We start from the raw sequence: 15503 nt of genomic DNA, 5'->3' as shown, positions 1-15503 counted from the left end.
CAAGGAGATGAAGTTTGTCACCATTAGGTCAACTAATGCTAAAACCAGCTTCAGAGAATCCACAGGACAATCTGAAACTGTTCAGGAGAATTTCGAGGTAAATCTGCATTCATATCACACAGTTTGAAAAACCTTGAGAGAAGCCTTCATTCTCAAAATATTCTATCAATTGTAGAAAGAAAGTTGCAGTTGGTGTCGACGGGAATCCTTTGAAAAGTTTATTTCTGGACTGCAAGTCTCCAAAAATAATAAAAGTAACCCTTTTGGACTATAACTCCTAGAATCTTCAACCAGCAGGACAGTTTTCTATGATTTCTTCATGCATACAGCAAGGTAACCTAGGTATTCAAGAGTAACCAATTCACATCTACTGTACCAGCCACCAACTCCTAATTATGGATCTCTGTCATCTTTTGTCCAAGACACAATCTCATTTGGCCAGTGTTGTCTGGAAAAACCATGTTACGGAAGACGGTTTCTCATGAGGCTATGGTTGGTCCTTACCTCGGTGTTTTTCAGGCATTCTGCTTTGAGGGATCTGTCACATATGTTGACTCATCTGGCACAAAATTCCTCCAACACACAGCAGGTAATTCTAGGGCATGTATTAGCAAAGAGGATTTATTCAGGTCACGGGCCAAGTCAGTTGCCTGCTATGAACTGAGTGAACAAGTCACACATCAGAAAAGGCCTAATTCTCTCTTAAGGTGTTGTTGAAGGCTTTCATGGCCGGAATCACTGGGTTGTTGTGAATTTTCTGGACTGTATGAGCATGTTCCAGAAGCATTCTCTCCTGACATTTTGCCCACATCTATAGCAAGCATCCTCAGAGGTTGTGAGGTATATTGGAAACTAAACAAGGGAGGTTTATATATCTGTGGAAAATCCAGGGAGGGAGAAAGAACTCTTGTCTGTTTGAGGTCAGTGTGAATGTTGTAATTAATCACTTTGATTAGCATTAATGGCCTTGCCAGCTTCAAAGCCTGGCTGATTCCTGCCTGGGGGAATCCTTTGTTTGGAGGTGTTAGCTGCCCCTGATTGATTCATGTCTAGAATTCCTCTGTTTTTAGAGTGTTGTTCCTTATTTACTGTTCTAATTTTAGAGTTTTAATACTGGTAGCCAGATTATGTTCATTTTCACGGTTTCCTCCTTTTTGTTGAAATTGTCCACATACTTGTGGATTTCAATGGCTTCTCTGTGTAGTCTGACATGTTAGAGTGGTCCATCATTTCTGTGTTCTCAGCTAATATATTGTATCCAGGTTGGTTCATCAGGTGCTCTGCTATAGCTGGCTTCTCTGGTTGAGTTAGTTTGCAGTGCCTTTCATGTTCCTTGATTCATGTCTGGGCAATGTTGCATTTGGTGGTCCCTAGGTAGACTTGTCCACAACTGCATGGTATACGGTAGACTCGTGCAGAGGTGAGAGGATCCCTCTTGTCCTTTGCTGAATGTAGCATTTGTTGGATTTTCTTAGTGGGTCTGTAAGGCTCTTAAGGTTTGACACATTGCAGGAGTTCAGTGATTGAGTTCTCTGATCTGAGGGCCTGGCCTATCTTCTCTAGTCCTCAGGGAAAGGGGAGGAATCTCAGTATGAGAGATTTTAAATGTGTGTTTGCACCCCAGCCTCTCACTTGTTAATTTTGTTGTTTCGACTTGAATGGCATATTTCAGTCAACTGTGGTTGATGTTTAATGTATGAAGAATAGCATCTCCAGGGCATATTTACTGGACATCATGAGGAATTGTTCTCTAGGTATCAATTTTTGGCCTTCAATTCTCATGTCCTAGCATAGTCCTAACCTGGCAACCCTAACCTATGACAGTGATCAAGGTTCCTTCCAGGGAAACCTGTCTTTCATTACTTACTGATGAACTTGTGTAGTTTCCAAGGAATTCCAGAGTTTCCTAGTACAGTGTTCCCTCACTACTTCGCGGTTTGCTATTTGCAAATTCGCTGTTTTGCGGGTTTTCAATAAACTCTAAAAGACTATTATAAATCATAAAAATTACAATTTACACCCTAAGGAAGGGAGGAAGGAGAAGCCAAAGGGAGAGAAAAGGAGCCCAAGCGGCAACGGGAGGAGAAGGAGGCGATTTAGCAGCACACGATTGGTTGATAAAGACTTAAAATAGTGTATAACTACTAAAATAATGTATAAATATTAAAATAAATATAGTGTCCCTACTTAGAGGATTTTCACTTATTGCGGGTGGTCCTAGAACGTAACCTCAGCGATAAGTGAGGGAACACTGTATTAGATTTTACTCCCCTGAGGCTATTGCCTAAAATGTTGTGGAAACCAGCAAGAGGAAAGTGGTAATTAGATAGAAAAGGAGATAAAGATCAGAGAGAAGAGAGAGGAGAAGGTGAGAAAAATTTAGGTATGAAAGTGATGAGATAGAGAAAGATAAGTCTTCTTGGAATCCCTGCAGGTGGTTTTAAAGTTGCATTGTAAGTAATGTTCTGTACTTGTAGAAGTTTATTTTGGTTAATAGGCATTTAAAAAATTGAGACATTTGACCTGTATAATGATACTGTAAATTTTAACTTATCTCCTGTTATACTTTTTGTTGTGTATGAATTATCCCTAGTCTTTCTTTTATCTGGGCTAAATTTGTTGCGCAAATTATTATAATAAAACCATCTTTTCCAACATCCTCTCTTCTATCCAGCCCTATAACGATTTGAAACCATGTGTGGCATCTTGTTAGGCCTTATGACCTTATAATTGTTTGAGATTCATGTTTATGATTGCAGCATAATTGTAAAAATAGAATAGTTGAACATACCGTTTTAAAGGCACTCAAATAATAACCCTGGAGAGCCTAGAAAATGCCTAGAGAAGTATTTTCTCGATGCCTCCAGCATAAATCTTTGGTCAACTTCTGCCAGAAGTCCCTATTACAGTAGAGGTTGACTATAGAATTGTATTGGAGAGCTAAATAAATATTTCTCCATGGATTTTCTAGGTCCTCCAAAGTGATTCTGTGGTGTACTTCGGCTGGAAGTTCAATACAATGTTGATTTCAGGTAAGAAAAATAGGATTTCAGGTTATACTAAAATCATATTATGTAAAGGGTCTGCTATGAATATTTTGCATAATATGTGGACCTAATCTATGCAGGTGGGAAGGAGAGAAATGTATTGGATGTCATGCAGAGGTGGTCATAAGCCATATTAGACATTTTAACCATTGCACTAGTCCTGTGGTTGTCACTTAGCTGCTTCAGTAGTACTATCACTCTATGCCTGCTTGCATAGCCAGGTTTTGAGTTGTTTTCTGAACACCAGGAGGGAAGGGGTGCAATCTAATATCGCCAGAGAGGGAGCTCCACAGCCAAGGGGCCACCACAGAGAAGGCCCTGTCTCTCATCCCCACCATTCCCACCTGCAAAGGCAGCAGGGCTAAGTTTGTTGACTGGAGTCATTAGGGACTGAACCTCAGACTTCACATGGACAAAATATGTCCTTTGTCCCTGAGACAGCACATTTCTTTACAGTACAGCACAGACTAACAAAATATGTATAGTGGGCCCTCTCTACCCACTGAGGTTTGGTTCTAGGGCAGTGGTTCTCAACCTGTGGGTCCCCAGGTGTTTTGGCCTACAACTCCCAAAAATCCCAGCCAGTTTACCAGCTGTTAGTATTTCTGAGAGTTGAAGGCCAAAACATCTGGGGACCCACAGGTTGAGAACCACTGTTCTAGGGGATAGCATGGACACCAATTTCCACTATACACAATGGGATACTCAGTTTCTATTATACACAGTGGCATAGTTTAAAAAAAAGGTGTCCCTTATATAAAATGACAAAACCAAAGTTTGATTTCTGAATTAAAAAAAATATTTTCAAGCCATGGGTGATACAGAATCTTTGGATACAGAAGGCCAATTATACTCAGAATAGCAAAAAAAGAATTGGGAAGCAACTTTTTGAACTACAGCTCCCCTAGCCAGTAAACCCACAGATGAGATAATTACTTTTTTAGATGGCAACTCTCCAAATGCCCCAGCTTAGGCATAGACTGGGGCTGGGGCATTTGGAGAGTTGCTATCTAAAAAAAATATTATGTCATATTTGGACCAAAATAGTCTCTAATTAATTCTGCCCGTTCTTGGGTCCTTCATACTCCTATCACCAGCATCCATTCAAAGCAAATTATGAAGTCAGAAAACAATACGCCTAAATAGGTTGTCGAAGGCTTTCATGGTCGGAATCACTGGGTTATTGTGCATTTTCCAGGCTGTATGGCCATGTTCCAGAAGCATTCTCTTCTGATGTTTTGCCCACATCTGACGTCAGCAAAACATTAGGAGAGAATGCTTCTGAAACATGGCCATACAGTCCGGAAAATGCACAACAACCCAGATAAGCCTAAAAATTCCAGGAATTTGGCATTGTATGTTACAGTGGGCAGCAGATGGTGCTAGAGGACAAAATGTTTCGATTTTAAATATTCCTGTAGCCAGAATGCATTGCATTGTTCAAGGAGTTCAAGCCTGGACAGCGATCCATCCTTTCCAGAGAATGTATTTTTCCAGAAAGAACTCAGCCAGGTCTGATACTGCCTGAGCAAATCTTCCTTGCCTGTAAACTTGTAGATGCAGATGCTGGAATAATTTTCCCTTCCCAAAATATGCCAGTGTGTCCATTATTCTTAAATTTCAATAATAGGAGAATAAATATTTAAATATAAACCTATTTGCAAGTTGCTACCCAGTGGGTTTCCTGAGCAAGGATTTAAATCCTTGGAGTCCTAGTGCAACACTGCACCATCCTGGCTGAAAAAGACAAGTGATATATCTTAAAATAAGAGTAAAAAGTTTGAAGAACACGTCTTAGAATCCACAGGCAGTTGGGTGCGTGAAGGTCCATATAGGTGAGTGGATTTTGGGAGCTGAAGCCCAAAACATGTTGGCTGGGGCTTCTGGGAGATAAAGTCCAAAACATTTGGAAAGTCAACAGTCCCTATAAGGCAGGGATGGGCAAACTTGGGCCCTCTGGGTGTTTTGGACTTCAACTCCCACAATTCCTGGCCTCAGGCCCTTTCCTTTTCCCCCTCAGCCGCTTAAGCTTAAGCGGCTGAGGGGGAAAAGGAAAGGGTCTGAGGCCAGGAATTGTGGGAGTTGAAGTCCAAAACACCCAGAGGGCCCAAGTTTGCCCATGGCTACTATAAGGTAAGTAAAAAAACAAACAGCAATAAAGTATGTGGCAAAGGATTTCTGGAATTTTTCTCAAGGAACTCACAAAATTCCCTTTTTTTTTACATAATGGTTGAAGAACAGAGCATCTCCTCTCCTTGTTTACATCCATTGGGACACTGAACTAGATGAATGACTAATATACATGTGTCAATCATTGAGTCAGACCCTGTACCGTTAGAGGGCAGTAGAAACATTTGAAAAGGAATCTCTACATCTATACATTGCAGACTAGAGATTTAAATCTTCACTCCCCCTAAAAGCCTAGCTTTCTGGAAAGACTGGCAATGAATCTATTCACAATAAAGAAAGGCGACACAGATTTCCTGGAATCATTTGTCTTCCAGGCAGGTTGGTCCTTCCGACATCTCTTAAGTATTCATTTGCTAAATTCTCCATTGTGGGAGATACAATCCGACAATGACATTCCAGACAGTATTGTGATGATGCTGAGAATCGTGTACATAAATACTGGGGTTTAGAAGCAAAACAGATGAGATGACGTCTTTTCTGGAAGCAGTATTACTCACTAAGATATGCTAAAGAGATTCTTCCAGCATGGAAATGATAGGGAATTTATTATTGATAATTTCCTTATCTTTCTGGCAAGAGAAAGCCCTAATGTGGAATTTGTGGCCCCTCCAGATAACAATGCCTGCAACTGCCATCACTCCCTAACCAGCACAGAAATTGACAAAATATGGGATTTGTAGTCATATTGACAAATTTGATTTTTTTTGAGACTGGGACAGCTTTCAATGGCAATGATGGCTGGGGGACTTTAGGGATGTATCTATGCTGTTAAATTAATGCAGTTTGATACCATTTTAACTGCCATGGAATTATGGGAGTTGTAGTTTTACAAGGTTTTTCACTTTCTCTGCCAAAGAGTGCTGGTACTTCACCAAATTACAAATCCCAGGCTTCCACAGCATTGAGCCATGGCAGTTAAATACTGTTACATCTCATTAATTCTACAGTGTAGATCAGGCATGGGCAAACTTGAGTCCTCCAGGTGTTTTGGACTTTAACTCCCACAATTCCTAACAGCCTACCAGCTGTTAGGAATTGTGGGAGTTGAAGTCCAAAACACCCATAGTGCAGAAAAGGTAAATTATCCAAACTCTGTGTATAATTCAGCAACATCTGGGGGACCACTCATTTTGGGAGAAAGCTTTATGCTACATTTGGAATGGGTCCCAAACAGATTTTTCTGTCTCACCCCCTGTAGATGGAGTTGGAGATTCACCAAGAGCAAAACTGAACATGGAGAATTTCTGACTCTAATTGTAGTCTTAAACAAATCATTGCATACATTGTTTGACAATCACCTAAACCAAATTGCTTCAGTCCTCTTACGAGGTTCTCTGTTGCTGTTCACTTTATGTTTTCCTCCAAGTGAGCATTAAATCCTCCCACACCACACCTCCCACAACACCCCCATTCAGCCTAAATGCTATTAATTAGACTAATTTTCTCAGCATTTGCAATGTGCCAAGTATGACTGGAAAAAAAAATGACCTAAACGATGTGGAAGCCAACTGGGTATTGACTGAAATGAGTCAACAAACCATAATTTGAAGGGCAGATTCATAGAACCCACAATTCCTTGAGTCGCAGACCAAGATTGGAAGGGTCAGAACCACAAAGAGCCCAAGACAGGAACCTCAGAGTTCCAATACTGGAAGCTGGTATGTTTAGTAGCAATATCTTCATCTTAGAAAACAGGAACGCAGAAATATAGAGCTTCATCAAAAAAAACAACACAGTTAAGCATATGTAGAACTTGAGTAAAGTCCATGTTTGGAATCCTGTATCTGCTACTTAGTTAAGTATGTTAACTTGACGTAGTTAAGTATGCTAACTAAACAGTTAAGTATGCTAACTTAACTGGGGGCAGTTCTACACCGACCCACTTGTCTGAGAACCCATACAGCATGCCAAACACTGGATTGACCCTGTGATGGTATAGACCCCTGCCAAGGAACTGTGGAGGCAGGAGGGAGTTCTGTCCAGTGGCAACAAATTCAGCTCTACTGTTCTCGTCATGGTGGTCAGTGTGCTAGTAATTCATCACCTGTGTCATTGAGGATGTGATGGAGCCCTGGAGACCATTTCCTCTCCAAAGCTCCATTGGATCCCGAATGATGCAGAACCAGGAAGAGGACAGCCTCCAGTGATGGAAAGGGTGATTCTCTGTTGTTTTTGTGGGGAAACAAGGTGCAGGGACTTTCGGGAGGCCATCTCACCTCCCTGGGCTGCATGGTGGCTGTAGGAATGCCAGCTGGCCGCATGTGGCGATCCCAGATAGCAGTATCCACTGCAAGAGTTCGAACAAAGGCCCAGATTTTTGTTGGTTTTTTTTTTTAACATGGGGGTAAGCCAGAGTAAAAGGCTTACCCCGGATTAACACACATTGGCCTGGATGTGCTGTTTGGACACCCCAAGCTAATGCAAGTACTACACTGTTTATATGACAGTGTTGATGGGGCCTACATCTCTGGTTTTCATGGGTAATCTCCAGACTTGAGATAAGGGAGCAAATTTTCCAGCTCTGGGGTTTTTGGGTCCCAACAAGAAGATGGTTTGCAAAATCTTCAGCTGATAAAGCAACAGTTTGCTACGATTTCCAAGGACTGATTGATTTGTTACTACATTTTAAAAGGTAAAGGTTTCCCCTGACGTTAAGTCCAGTCATGTCTGACTCTGGGGGTTGGTGCTCATCTCAATTTCTAAGCCGAAGAGCTGGCGTTGTCCATAGACACCTCCAAGGTCATGTGGCTGGAATAGCTGCATGGAGCGCCGTTACCTTCCCGCCGGAGCGGTACCTATTGATCTACTCACATTGGCATGTTTTCATTTTACAAAGACTCTAACTGGGGTCTATGTTTTACTAGTTACCTTCTTCCTTACCTCCCAGTGTGTGTAGGGCTCATCCTTGGTTCTGTTCGGTATCTATCTTTGGGGTAGAAGCAAGCAAGTTAAGTAAAATGTAATTTTTCCTCTCTACCCAAGTGAGTTTTACTTTATATGGGAACAGCACCTTTTAATTAATATTTCTGTCTTCATTTCAAACAGAAGCATACATTGTGTGTGCACGTGTTTGAATGATAGTTTGAAAGCAACTGTGGCTAGTTCTCAATGCCCAGTATTTAATGACATCTCCAAGAACTATCCCTAAGTGTCATGTTTTTGCCAGGAAGCCTCAGGGTCTTGAACAATTCTGAACTGGCAACCCTAAGGAGCACGTAGTTAAGTTTTGCTACCATAATATGTAACCATTAACTTGGTAAGCTTTAACAGGGACCAAGGCCAAGACACAGTAATGAGGGTAAAGATCATTCTAAATCCTATCACTGAGTCTTGGCAAGAATGAACCAATTAAATCAGTTTACTTTACCTACATGTTGAGTGTATTGATTTGCTGGGTTTACTCTAGCTAAGACTAACTAGGATTCAAGCCAGTGTCAATGGCTACTAGTCATGATGGTTAATATCTTGCCTCTAGTGCTTTTTGTGTAGCAGGTGAAAAATGCCAGAAATTCATCCCCTTTCTGGATGGAGAACAATAATAGAGACCACTATTCCTGTTCAGTTTCTAACTACTATACCTGTTAGTGTCATGGCCAGCATCCTGTTAGTGGTGTATGTTGCACATATAGAGGATTTTTTTTAAAAAAATGGAACAATGCACAATCGATGTACTCATCTTACAAGGACAGAAGCAGAGGCTTGTATGTGAAATGTGCACCCGGTGTACAGTTCCTTTTTCTACAATGGGGCCTAAAGCTCCCATGAGGAATGCACAGAAGCCCAATGCAGAACACTGACAATGGGTATTACATTGTAATTATGCAAAAGATTGTCAGCCATGAGCATTTAGCACAGTTTCACACCTTTGTATCTAGATTAGAATAAAGGTATGTATAGTGCAGGTGGAACAAAACTCCACTAGCGGTTATTTACACTCTGTTGCAATGATGCAGAATCTCTACTATGAAGCCATTGTTGGATTGAAGAGGTAGTAGCGTCACTGCTACCAGAACAAAAGCGCCTTGTAGTAATCTAAGATCAACATTTTTATCTTTTTATTTCTATCCCACCTTTCTCCCAAACTGGTACTTACTGGAGGCTTTCAGGTTGAGAGTACAATTTTGAACTTTACTCAACTTTGGTCAGAGTCTCTCTTGACTGAGCATAGTCAGGACAAAGTGTGACTGGCATCCACTGTTGGTTGAACAGTGTTGTTCATTTCTAATATTTAGAAACACTGTGATTTTCACTTGCACTAGCTACTAAAAGTAGAGTTGTCAACTTTTTTAGTTTGTCTCCAGAGGTTTTTATGGCACACAGGAATGCAGCAGGCTCTTTATTTATCTTGGCCCAGGGATGGAGAGACTGGAAGAGGTCCAGGAAGTGAATGGTGCCAGTCAGGCAGCTGTAAACAAAACCAAATATCAAGGACCCCAGAACCCTGTGTGGCGGGGAAGGTATCAACTCTCCAGGGCAAGCCCATCTATGAGGCACAGGGGACAGACTGCCTTAGGCAACAGATATGAGCCATTATGAAGAACAGGAAATCATTACTTATTTTGTTATTATATTTTTACTGCCAGAGGTGGAAGTGCTGATGGAATTTTCTGCCATGTGTGCCAAAATAACTTGGCTGATTTCGCATATTATACCTACCTTGATGGAGTACGTTTCGATTTCTTGCTCTGTCTCAATCAGAAACATGTGCTTCTTTTTTACAGGAGAGATTCCTATCAGTCCCAGTACACAGGTGAGTCGTGGACAGAGGGGAATCTCTAATAGCTAAGGGTTCAGCTTGCCAACTTAGCTGGACAAATTTTGCTTATATTCTTATCAATTGATCAGCTTTAATTTGATCTGCCAAAATCAGCAGGTGAAACTTTTCACAGCAGAGATAAGTTTATCTCCCTCACCAATGTTTGGTTTATAACACATCATTGCTACTCTCAGTGGCAATTCTTAACAACAACCAAAAGTACTTTGCTGCCTGAAGCTGGGCAGGAGACTCAACCTTTCCCCAAATGGATGGTTAGTGGATATTTGAAGTCATTCTGCACTTGAAGCAAAAAGTCGCATATGTGATTTTCTTCTTGCCAGTAAAAAATACAATCAAAATAAATTTAAAACTAATGATTTGCTGCTCTTTTTTGACATTCAGAATCTTCTGCTAATGCCCTAATGATATGTCAGGGGATGACAGTTTGGAAGGATACATGAACTTGATAGCCATTAAATATATGGAGCAAATATATGTCACACCATGCTATTGATGTTTTTAACCCAATATTTTTCAGGATCTCAGTGACTGTCTCAAGCAAAGGTCTTTGCTGAAACAAAAAACTTGATATTGAAATGCCACAGACAGAACCCAAGTACTGTGGCTATAAAGCATGTTTTCCTACAGTAGTGCAAATTGTGTTGATATGCCAGAAAACAAGCTCTAGGGGTCAATCTTGCCCCCCAATCTGCTATGTCTTGCACACAGGAAAACTCCAAAACTGATGCCACAAATGACTGGAAACTTAATGGATTGCAAACATTCTAGTTCCACGAAACCTTTTTTTTTTTTTTTTTGTAAATCAGAAAAAGGCACGTACAGTTTTGGTCTCCATCCCTCATTTGAGTGTTTGGGAGTGCACATTTCAATGGAGGTCATATTTTGCCCACCCTGGCATAGCTCATGTTGGATACTGCGCTCCCTAAAGCCAAATATTGTGCCTAAGAGACATTGTACCTCATTGTATATATCTTATCTGTGGGCTGGATCCTGACATAATCTTAGAGCAAATCCATTGAGATAAATGGGAATATAATTTCCTGTGACTCTTCTAACTGCATAATTTCCTTTTGTGAGGGGCAAAAACCAGAAGTGGTCTTTTGAGTTGCACGCTTTTATATCACACAGAGTTCTATATCATGCAGAATAGTTTATTCTCAGCTATATGCAGCTAAAACAATCTGCAATCCTGTAAACCAGGGGTGAACAAAGTGCAGCCCTCTAAGTATTGTTTCAGTACAACTCCTAACATTCTGCACTTTTGGCTATCTTGACTAAGGCTGATGTGATCTGCAAAGCAGAAAAATCTATACTTATACTCTGTGGGGGATAGGATGGCGCTTGCTGAACACTGTGTTCACTATGTCTATAAAACTGTGGGCTCTGAAATTAGATCATTCTAAGTTATGGCGCACCTGCAGATTTTTGCATTTGTAACTAATTTGGCTTTAGCTCTGTATAGCTGGTTGGCCTGCTGACCTGGAATGACAGAGGAAGACAATGTGATGTTATAGATAGACCATTGCAGCAGGAAGACTGGCTCAAAACAACCCTGAGCCAAAAAGCGGATGTGGTGATCATGAGCCTAAACTACACTTTACAGGCTGCTACTTATGAGAATCAAATTGATGGGAACATCAGGGAGGGAGGTAAATCATGGATACCTAGGCTCCTGAAGAAAAATAGTGTCAATAACAAAATACAAATGAATTTCCCACAACATTATTGGTGATTTTATACCGTATTCTTATTGTGTTGTCAAAGGCTTTCATGGCTGGGATCACAGGGTTGTTGTATGTCTTTCGAGCTGTGTGGCCATGTTCCAGAAGTATTATCTCCTGACGTTTCGCCCACATCTATGGCAGGCATCCTCAGAGGCTGTGAGGCATACAACAACCCCGTATTCTTATTGTTTTATTGCCTTTGTCTTTGATATATGCTTGATGTTCTGCACCTTGATGGAAAGGGCACAATAACTAAACATTATTATCCTAACTGCTTTTCGTCACCTGGAAGTCATCTTCCTCAAATGACAAGATGTACATCTGTTTACAAGCCCATAGGACAGGAGTGAGTTGACCTTCTTTCCTTCCTATATCATGATGCTCTCACTTCTGTCTCTTATGTTGCAGTCCAACTTTCTAACCATTACACAAGGAGTAGCAATTAGAAGGCCCCATAGATGTCCTTGCACTGTGACTTGCAACTTTTCTCACTTATATGAAAGCATACTAATTCAGGATCTATAAAGCTATAGGTTCTGAAATTAGGGGGAAAAATGTATAAATTTGAACCAACATGCCACTTAGGGATCTGAAAATGTGCAAGCTTGCAGCTGTTGTTGAACTCCAAATCCCATTGGTCCTGGCAATCTGGCCAGAGAAATGTTTGATGAGAGGTATAGTTTCTCAGTGCCACAAGTTTCCCTGGTCTGTCCTGTGCAACCAGCTTGGTTTGAGTCTATGCCAGTCATAAAAACAACCCAATCCACAGGTGCCATTATATTTGTTTGTGATGAACTCCACTTTCAAAAAGTGTTCCCAAGAACACATCCTTCTTTCCTGTACTCCATACCTGCCAAAGGAATCCTAGGGCAAAGTTGATGCCAAGGGCCGGCAGCACGCAATGCTCCTCTTAGCGGCTCCCCAACTAATAATCTCTGGCGCCGGAGCAGCTGGTTCAGGTAGGAGGAGAGCAGCAGTGGGAACTCTGGCAGAAGCCCAGCACAGCTGCTCCTAGCCCGGTGATGCCTGACTTTCTCCAGGAACATGCCAGGCAGTGCCCTCACAGCTAATTGGGAGGGACACATGCCTGACCCACCCACATTGTGCTTTAGCTGGAATTGAGAGGCATTTCGCAGTGCAGTGGCACCTCTTGTGTAACATGTTTTCTCCCTGCAAAAATGGAGGGCTGGCAAATAAGTACTTACAACCACTGGCAAAAGAGACGCCACAGAACTCTTCTTCACAAGTTGTCTATTTTGTTCCTGGGACTGGTTTTACATTTGTGCTCATTGACCACAATTGGTTTTATCCCCTGCCCTGAAAACACACTGAAGACCAGCAGCTAGTGGTTTGTGGATTGCCACTGGCCCTTAGGCCACCATTTTGCGGTGTTCTCTTGTGTTTTCTCAGGGCAGTTCCAGATAGGGGAAATGTCCGGTCCAACCTGGGTTTAAACAACCCCACAGTGGTAAAACAAACCTGCACTTTCCTGGAGGGGGTGTCCAGATGCCCTGCTAGACCTTCCGGCAGGGCAACCAGACACAAAGAAAAAAACCCAGAAAAGCTTTTAAAAAGAGAAAATAACTTACCCGGCTGTCATTTACCTGGTGCCAGCCCTCTCTTGGCACATAGAAATGACACACCAGGAGAATGGGGGGCAGGAGGGATTTTCCTCCCCCCCCCTCTTCTCCTGGCGCGTCAGCAGGGAAATGCTGGACAGGTAAGTTATTTTCTCTTTTTAAGGCTTTTTAAAGGGGTTTGGGAGAAGTGGGTGCTGTTTTGGGTTTTTCAGGCTCCAGGAGCCAAAAAGTCCTGAGACAGCTGTATGGATTGGGACCGGAAGTCATGCAATGCGATCCCCAGGCCCAATCCATACAGCGCCCACACCTCAAAAGACATGGGTCTTCTGAAAGACCCGGGCCTTTCCAGGTGTCAAATTACTTTGAGAGAAAGCAGGATTTTCCTGATTAATTCGTTTGGATGCCTCAGGTAAAAGTGTGGGCGCTCACCTGTTTTAGGTGCTGTGTGGATGCGCCCTCAGTCAGGAAGTTGAAGTGGCTGCTGCACATAGCTTGGATGGCTCTGCAATTGCTATTGATGACAAGCCTCCAACTTGATGCTGGAAGAGGGGAGCCTGATGCCCACCAACTGGTGTTGAACTACACCTCCCATAATACCTCACCAACAGTCATGCTAACTAAGTCTGATGAGAGTAGCAGTTCAAGGCCAGGGAAGAATGGGTTAGTCAGACAACAAAGTTCCTGGGTAATGCTTTCCAGAATAATAGCTTTGTAGGACCTTAGAAACAGGCAAATGGGTGATTAGCTCACGGGGACTGGAGCTGTTTACCTGGATGCATTCTTGAGCTGACAGACATAAATCTGCATGGAGTAGGGATATTAGACATAAGTGCTAATACGCCTCAACTGTGGAGAAGCCTCTTCTAGTCTGAGAGCTGAATTCAATTTAAAGAGATGTTCTCAGGGGTTGCATTCCAGTGATGGGAGTGATAAAAAAATACCATCATATTTTAAGCTAAAGTTTTTACTGCCAGTAGCTAAGCTTTAAGAAAGGCATTCCACCATTTAAGAAGGGGAAATAAATAATCCACAAAAGCTGGGGGGAACCCAACAATATTTATGAGAAAAGGGGGAACCTCTGAGGTCTGGGTTCATCCAGGGTCATGATGTTCCTCGCCCCCAAATGCCCTTTGTCAGTGGCTCACTTTGGCCATATCTTGGGACCCTCTGTGGAGCACACATGGGATGCCGGGAGGAAGGGGGAAAGTGAACAGTCCAAGCAGATGACAAAGGATGGGGTGGAGTGCAATGAATAATCTGAAACGCAATACGATAGCATGAACCCATAGGCTTTAGTAGTTGTAAAGAAGCTTGTACTGTATTCTATATGCATTTTCCTGGAAATATGTTTCAGCAGACCAGAAAAAGGCTGTTCTGAACAAACTTTTCAAGTTCTTCACAGACATGAACTGTTGCAATGATCCCTTAATCAGAAAATAGAAAAAAATACATTTTGGACCATTTTGGCAGGCGGGATTTGGTTTGTATAGTCCAAGAAAATAAGTATTCCAGTCCCTAATCTCTTTATAGTTCAGAATGAATCTTGATTGCTTTGCCTTCTGGACTGTTATTTTTGTTCCTGTTTTTCTAAACTATGATATTTTATATCCTGCTATGATATCAGATCTTGGAAGAATTACATTTCTGGACCCAAACTCCCCAAACCCCTCAGCCAATATGACCATTGGCCAAGTCGATTAAGGAATGCTGGAAGTTGTAACCCAGAAAAGAAACTTATTCCAAAGCTCTTATTCGCATAAGGTAACGATTACACAATCAGCAAGATAGTATTACATGTTAACTGCTTTCCCAAGGAACAGTAACCCCCATTTTAATATGGATCAATTAGTACTATCTTCCACTTCCACACACCATTTTTGTTCAGTTTCACTCTTCATTATTTATCATTGAAAAACAACAGAGCTTTTCCTAGATTTTACAGATATCTGCCCCCTTCTGACGCCTTTCTCATAGTTACTTGAGGACATGACAGAAGTACCAAGCCAAGTTAACGTCTCAGGTTGCAATTTTTGTTCTCAAATAGCTGTAACTATGGAAGGTAACCTACAGTCATGTGATCTGAGGCCGACATAGAGATAACTAAGGGGAAGAGGACACAGTTACAGCAAGGAAAACTGGTATACCTTTCTCCAGATGTAACTTAAATGTTATCTGTTTCAACTTT

This window comes from Anolis carolinensis, chromosome 1 (genome assembly GCF_035594765.1).
Source record: "Anolis carolinensis isolate JA03-04 chromosome 1, rAnoCar3.1.pri, whole genome shotgun sequence".
Taxonomy (NCBI): Eukaryota; Metazoa; Chordata; class Lepidosauria; order Squamata; family Dactyloidae; genus Anolis; species Anolis carolinensis.
This window is presented reverse-complemented; position numbering follows the sequence as displayed.